Source organism: Neomonachus schauinslandi, chromosome 11 (assembly GCF_002201575.2).
Source record: "Neomonachus schauinslandi chromosome 11, ASM220157v2, whole genome shotgun sequence".
NCBI classification, from domain to species: domain Eukaryota; kingdom Metazoa; phylum Chordata; class Mammalia; order Carnivora; family Phocidae; genus Neomonachus; species Neomonachus schauinslandi.
In genome coordinates, this window is record NC_058413.1 from 91,732,214 (window position 1) to 91,740,351 (window position 8,138).

An 8,138-nucleotide genomic window follows, 5' to 3' on the forward strand; every position below is an offset into this window, starting at 1 on the left:
CACACACACGCCATCACCACACACACACCATCACCGCGCGCACACACACACACACACGTACACATCCTATGCCAATATTTCAGACACAGTCACAGATACCACACAAACAGTCCCGCCTCACACAGACTCAACAATATACTCTGGCAAAGTGCACCCCCACCCCCAGCATGCAGTGATCCCACACACCCAGCCCCTACTCTTCATCCAAGTACATACACCAGGAAAAATCCCCCCACTCCCATGCATAGTTCCAGACCTTTTCAAGCCAAGAAATAGGCATGATACTCTTCTTAGGCTCCTTGTCAAAGCAAACTATTTAAAAAGTTTAAAAGAATTTGCCTTGTTCCTGTCCGAAAATTACTTGGATTGGTTTAAATCCCCCACCCCTGGGGATGAAAGTTCCCATGTAAATGTGCTCCTCCCTCCTCCTTCCCCAGGGGACAGAGGGGGCCCTCTTCTCAGCCAGTGACGGGGGCTGGGCCCCCTGTGCTCTAGGTTCTGGGGTCCGAGAGATCCTTGTGCATTTTCCCAGCAGCTCCTCTACGCCTGGCATGCGCTGGGCAAGTGAAAGGCACAGAGCTGGGGCAGATGATTTCCCTCCCCTCGGGGAGCTCATAGCTCAGCTGCCGGAAGGGACTCAACGGTCTGAGAGCCCGGCCAGAAGGCAGATACAGTCTGGAGGCGGATGTGGGCGGGCTTTCTGGGCCACCCTCATCTGTGCACGTCTTGGGGCTAGGGTGAAGAACTGGGCCTCACTCCCACCCCACACCACCCTTTTCACCGTACCCACTTACCTGAATTTACCTTGCTTGTTTGAGTATCTGTTTGCATCTGGCTCCACCCCTGCCACATGAGCTAAGCGAAAGCAAGTCCACTGCACTTAGAACAGGGTCTGGAGCTCTTTAAATAATGGAAGGAAGGAAGGTGGAAAGGGAGGGAGAGAGCCTCGTATGCCAGGGCGTGGGGACATGGAGGTCAGCCTGGCAGGAGGAGGATGGGGCCGAGCTCTGAGGGCCAGGCTGAGGAAGGGGGACTCTGAGCACAGGGCTAATGGGGAACCACTGAGTTTGCGAGCATGGCACTGATGTGAACAGACCAACGGGTCCCTGGGCCAACTACTGAAAGTGTAAAATTCCTTTGATTTGGGGCATCTGGGTTTCAGAGGAGGCTCATTGGTAGGTAAGCTATATAGTAACAGGATTCAAGAAATCTATGACCTTTAGCATTAGTTTATACACAAACCTATTATATAGCCTTATGGCTGACATTATAGGGGTGGGCCAGGCAGAAACAGATCCTCAATAAACAAGACTAACTCAGATAATCTTCTCTCCTTAGCTTCACCCTGAGACCAGCCAACAAGAACCAATCTTAGATGGAGGCAAGTTATGAGGCAAAAGTCTTATCTTGGAGAAAACACATTTATATGGAGAGCCACATGGGTGCCTTTATCTAGAGCACATGAAGAGTGTGGGTGCAACGTGCCCAAAAGGGAAGTGTCTTAATCACTCACCCTGTCCTGGGAGCCCCCCTGCCCCTCTTTGGAGTGTGGACTAAGCCAGGGCCCAGGGCTCACTGCTGCTAGGGAACAGCTCACTCAAGTTCAGGCCCAAGGGTAGGTGGGAGCTGAAGGAGAAGCCTTTTGTGAGCCAGCTACCTGTCTGCTTTCCCGAGGTGGGATGCTGGGGGGAGGTTTCCCTTTTTAAACTTTGTCCCGTTGGAGGGAGGCTTTATCTCAGCAAACACCACCCAAGAAGGCCTGGAGGGGCAGGTGGGCACTCCCCAGCATCGAGCACGTTAGCCCGCTGTGTGGTGTGTGTTGAGCTCCCTGATAGACCTGTCATCCCAGCTGGAGCCATCTGAAGACTCCCAGTCCCGGAGCAGGAAGCTCCAGAAACCCCTAGAGAGGCTGGGGGGTGGGGGTGGGCAGAGCCCTGTGTTCCCAGGGACACCCGATTGGAGCAGGGCATCTCCCATGTCCCTTGGAGCCAGCTTGAGTCAGATGTCTCCAGGCTCACGGAGGGAAGGGTAAAGCAGCAGAAGGGACCAGATCAGAGAGACAGAGTGGGGGTGGGGGCACACGCTCTGGACTCTGAGAACCGAATGTCAGCCCTGCCTCTGCCACCGGCCAGCTCTGCTTCCTCGGGGAGGTCACTCCGGCCCTCTGCACCATAGCCCTCTCATCTGTAAAACGGAGACACCCATCACCAGTCTTCCTGCTTCAGAGAGAAGCCCTGGGGATCAAATTAGGTGGGAGACAGGAGTTCGTGCTGCTCACCTGGGAAAGAGGTCACTCGCGGCAGGGAAGTAGCAGCAGGAAGTAACCCACACTCAGGATTAATTAAGAGGCTTAATTAGGAGGCCCGAGTGCCAGCTCCATCACTCCCCAGCTAGGTGGCCTTGAACCAGACATCTCAGCTCAGCTCGCTAGGCCTTAGGTGTCTAATCTTTAAACTGGGAGAGAAGGAGCTAATGCTAAGGATTGCTAAGCTCTGCACTTGATCCCCGGTCCCTCCATCCCCAGACTCCAGGGTCTGAATTCTCCCATCTGCACTGTCTGAACTCACAGCCAAAAGGAGGATGGGGAAGGGAGGGTGGTATCTGGGCTGCCCGTGAACCCTCCACCTGCTGGCTGCTGAGCATGGCTGCAGATGGGCACAGAGCCTGGGACTCACCAAGTGCCAGGAAGAGCAAAGGACCCAAATTGAGCCTACAACTGCCTCTTATACAGAGGGGTAAGAGATGGGGGCTGGGGGTGCCCACAGGGGAGGCTCAGGTGTGACCTGGCCCTTCGTCCTTTCTTCGGCACCACCTTCCGTGTCATTCATACACCTGCTGCGGCAGCAAACCTTTGTCGAGCTGCTACTACGTGCCCAGTGCAGTTCTGGGGGGTGGGAATCCAGGAGCGTGTTCACAGCCCCGTGGGGAACGAGAGAGGTAAACAGCTGGTGCTCACCAGGGTGAGCACTGCTGGGAGAGTGGCCCACACTGGGCGCTGAGGGGCACGGAGGAGGACCTGCACCCAGCCAAATGGGACAGCTCTCTCCTTTGACATGGCAGTCGGCTTGCAGAGATGATGGGAAATACAGAAACTGCTTGGTGCCCCACAGCTTAGGGGGTGGTAAAGAAAAAAATGCCTGCGAGAAAGGTTACCAGGTGGGATAATTAATGTTTTGCTAAGGAGGAAAATATTAGTGTGTGTTGCTTAACATGCAAACACCTCAACTAACAAACCACTCAGAGAAAACAAGTGGAACCGCAGGATTTTTCTCACAAAGACTTTTTTAAAAAAAAGAAAAGAAAAGAAAAAGACAGCTGTCACGGAGATACCTCCTTTGTGGCTGAAAGAACATTCCCCACCAGGTGAGCAAAGCAGGGCCCAGCCCTGGAAAAGGGCCTTAGTGCTGTTCCTTTCTGGGTAAAGGCCTCCTGCATGCAAACCCCGCTCCCCAGCTCCTGACTCGGGCTGCCATTTCATGTCAAGGCACTCAATCTCAGTTACTGAGGTGAGGGGAATTTCTGGCTGAGTGTGTTAAGGAACAGAGACTTCTGATTCCTGAGGCTGTATTTAGCAGGTGCTACTTTCAGACACCTGCCTCTTAACCTTCGTGGGCAAGGTTGCATTGTCTATAGCTCATGCTCACAGGGGAAGGACCTGTTTAAAAGGAGAAGAGAGAAGAGTTGTTTTTGTTTCTACTTATATGAACTGTAAATATGTATTCAGAATCTTCAGGGGACAAGGAGGGCTCAAATGAGCCACTTTGCAAAGTGATGACAAAGCTTGACAGGGGATGCCAATTTGTGCTAAGAAAACCCACCAGAACCAGGGCGCTGTCTGCTACTCTTCCCCACAACCATTCCAGGGCCATCACCCCTCAGGGGGACAGCTCTAGCCTTAGGCTTCCCTCTGGAACTGGATCTGGGCCTCAAGAGACAAAAGCTCAGGAAGGGTCTGCTTTCCATTGTCATCTCCAGAATGTTCCGGGCGTTGGGGCCTGATAAGGGAAAATCTGTAAGACGGGGTTGTTGTTTCGGCAGCAAACTGACCTGGAACTCCCCCTTGCCTCCCTGACTACAACCAGATCAGGCCCCAGAGTCCAGGTAGGGGACGCGTGCTCAGCTAGGTGAAGGCCGGAGATGCCTCAGAGTCCCTTTCCCTTCCCTGGGACAGGGTCAGGCCTGGGTCTTGCCAACCAGCTGGAGCATGGGTGAGCCTTCTTTGTGTGCCCGGGGGAGCCAGCAGTCCCCACCACACAGGCCGGTAGGGAGAAGATTCGGGGCTTGCGGCTGTGGCTGCCGCTTGCCGGGCCTGGAGCTGTTGGCAGCTCTGGTTCCAGACCCCGTGGTCAGCCTGAGCTCTGCCCCACCCAGAGCTGCCCGCTGTCCCCTTGGCCGTCAGAGCCTGCCGCAGGCCGTTGCTGTTCTCCCCTCTCTGCTCCCCTCACCTGCACCTGAACCTGAGGTATGAGTGCCCCTCTCAGGGGGGTTCGCATCCCTATCTGAACACAGTCTTTGGCCAGTCAGCTCTTTTCCACGATAGACCCCACAGGTCAGGGTCAAGGGTCTCCTCCACATTCTATCCAGTGGGCAGAGAGCATCCTCCAAGTCACCGTGGATCTGGATGAGAGTCCCAGCTTTGTCAGGTACTATTCGGTCTTGACAACTTCTTTAACCTTTCCTCAACAATAAAATAACCAGAATGTTTATTTCATAGATTTATTATCTATTATTGACTATCCCACCCCCCACCTCAGAAGGGGTCATAACCTTGGGCAGTGCAGCCCCCTCCCTCCCTTCAGCTGAGGCGGTTCTGCAGGCACAGAACTGTGAGCTTCCCAATGAGCGCCTCCAGCCTGATGGGGGCTCTGGGCCCTGGGCCCCCGCGCCCACTACTACAACCTCCCACCTCTCTTCTCCTACTCCAGGCCTAATGCCAGTTTCCAAGAGGGAGTTGGATTCCCTTATAGCAGAGAGGCCGCCTGGGAATGAGGAGCCTGCCATTCCTATTTGGGCCCAATTCTTACCTAGAGAGCCCCCTCCTTACCTCTCCTTTTTTTTAAAGGGTAGGGAGGGCAGAAGGAGAGAGAAGGAATCTCAAGCAGACTCCATGCTGAGCATAGAGCCCAATGCAGTCCTCATTCCATTTATTCTTTCTTGTGCCTCTGTAAGCTCATCCCTTCCTGTGGCAGGCTGTGCGTCATTTTGTGAGGTGAGGAAAATGGACCACCATAATAGCCCTGGCACCCCCCAGACGGCCTGGAAAGCTCTGGTCCAGGCCCGGTGACAAAGCCGCTAATTACAGGGTCGGAAGTGGGTTTGGTGTGCAGGCAGCAGGCTCTGAGCCCCTGGACGCTGTCCTTGGAGGGGGCTTTAGTCTCAGGCCTGGCTTTCTCAAGAGGTTGAAGAACAGTAGTGGAGGTGCCCAGAAAGGAGACGGCAGATGGGGTGCACTGGGGTGCTTCCCGGGAGCACCTTGTGTTGGTGAGCCGTGTCCTGCTGGTGAAGCCAGTGGCCCTCCTGGCCCACTCCCCTCCCCACCCCTGCTCCTGACTCTCAGGAAGTCTCAGTGGCCACATTCCTCCACCATCAGCCTCCCTCCCTGGGAGTGAGATGTGCCCCAGAATCACCCTTTAATTCAGCAGGGCTGACTGTACCCACTCCGTGTCTGTCTGGCCCTCCGAAGACATGAATCATCCTTCCTTCCCCCAGCCCAGCGTCATTTCTGGGTACTTCGGAAGCCTGGCTGTTCTGCCTTTCCTTTCGACTCATTGTCCCGAACTGCTTGTCTAGACCATTTCGCCCGATTTAATTCCTGCTTTTTTCTCTCCTCACCCCCTTTTTCACTAACCGTTTTTGGTGGGAGGGAGGGAGGCCCTCCAAGGAAGCTGAACTTGCCACACCAGTGCCCTCTGTGGCCCGGGAGCTCGTGGGAGGTTCAGAACCGGTGTTCCACTAAGGCCCCAGACCAGCTCCTCGTGCACCCGTGGATGCTGGTTCTGAGGCTCCCAGGTGACTTGGAAGTGGGAGCACTCGAAGCTTGGAGTTGGCCTCAGCCTCCCATTTGCTTGAGCTGCAGTCACGGAGGAAAAGGAGCCTGAATTCTGGCAAGACCCCTCTCGCCACAGGGTCAGCATCACCTGAGAACTGATTAGAAATGCACTTCCCTTCTCGGGCCCCACCTCGGACCTGCTGAAACAGAACTGTGGCAGGAGCCCCCTCTCCCCCCTGTAATTTAATGGGCCCTCCAGGTCATTCTTACTTCCATGAAAGAAGAGCAGGCAGGAATTCCTCCAGCCCACTCTTTCTCCTTCATTCCACCTCAGGTGAGCATGAGAGGCCACCAGCATCACTGTCAGGGAGTCTTACAGAGCAAAGGTGGTTGTGGCCTCCCCTCAGAGTGTCCTGGTATGGGTGGTGAGGAGGGAGTCCAGAAGGATTCCAGAGGAAGGTTCTGGAATGAAGCCCATTATTTCTAGGGACCTCAAGACCTGGGCTGTTCCACAGACCCCAAGGCAAAGGGGTCATGATTCTACTGTATGCAATACCATCCACCCCAGAGTTGACCTCCTACAACGGCTTCATATCCCAGGGAAAAAAACCCAAAGCCCTGGGGGGAAAAAAAATAAAGAACCAAAGTTAGTCCCTTGCCCAAGGGGTCTCAGCAAATAACTGGCAGAACCAGACTCATATAGAAGGGAATGGATCTGAAAGAAATCCCAGCCTCTGGGGTTACAGGGATTTGTCGATCTATTTAGTCATTTGACAAACAGCACCTTCAGACTGCCACGCACCGCCACTTGCTGAACACCGAGCCTGTGTGGCAGGGTGACCATTCCCATTGTTCTGATGAAAGGAATACGCTTCCAAAGGTGCCCTCGCCCTCCCCAGATCTATGGCAAGTAGCCGGGTCAGGATTTGAAGCCCGGTGGCCAGCCGTAAGCCCAGAGTTTGACCCACAGCTTATTTCTCCCATGAAATAATTCTAATGGCCAATGCCACCTGCTCTTCTTACCCTTGAGAAAGCCCATGAATGGTGATCTGTCCCCAGTGCCCCCCCTCCCCCCCAGCCCAGGGACATAAGCCAGCTCTGCTCCCAGCGCCAGGCCCGGCCCGAGAATGTGCAACAAGAGCAGAGGAGAATCAACCAGAGGGAGGGCTTTGGCTGTGCCCTTACACTTGGCTAGACCCGAGCCTACCTAGGACCTCCACCCCACTCCCTGAGCCTGGAGTGTCTCCCCACCCCAGTTCCGAGGCTTCAGGCAGGGCCCTGCCGTTAGTTCCAGACACCACGTCTCCTCTATTTATGGGGTTTTTTTCTTTGCTTCTGTGGTTCTCCCTGGATGAATGCCCCCTTTCCCTGGATTTACAGCATCCTCCTGCGGTGGGGTTGATGTCCCTTTAATGAGAGTTACAGCTGCCTTCGACTGTGACTGCCACATTCCAATTTCTCGCCTGGCCTCCAGGAGCCCAGCAGGACTTCTCTGGCGGGGAGGGGTGGCCTCACTCTCAGGCCTGGGATTGGGGTGGAGGCTGGGGGGTTGACTGATGTCTCCTCCTTGTGTCTGTAGCCTGCCAGCCCCAGCTCCGAGCTAGGGCTCCGGGCTCCTTGGTGAACCCTGAGCCCCAGGGAATGGTCAGAATCGGGACCACAGGGAGGGATAGGGGCCTGGTGCAGGTTTTACCCCAACGCAGGAGGTTTGGGAAAAGAGATCTCTCGGCTCTCCAGACTCCTTCTCCCCACATCCACCCCCGTGAGAACCAAAGTTCTGAACTGGAGAACTGGAGGGCAGAAGAAGGTGGAGGCCTTCACAGAAAGCCTGTTGTTCGTTAGTTGAATCCAGATGTGGAGGAGGGGCTTGGGAGGGCAGAAGGGAGGGGGTGCTGGAGGCAGGCCTGAGGGAAGAGGGGCAGGAGGAGGGGAACTGGGAAAGCAGAACTCCTAGTAGAGATGCCCGGGATGCCCTGGAATTATTTCTGGCTTTCACTGCCTCTGATTGGGGTCTACAAGTGTCACCCCAAATTGGCCTCCATTGTCCCTAATTAATAAATATGGGGCAATGTTGCCAGTGGCTCAGGAACCTACAGAAAACTCCTACGGCTTGTATGGCCATACAAGAGGCTTGTTAAATACCTCTTAC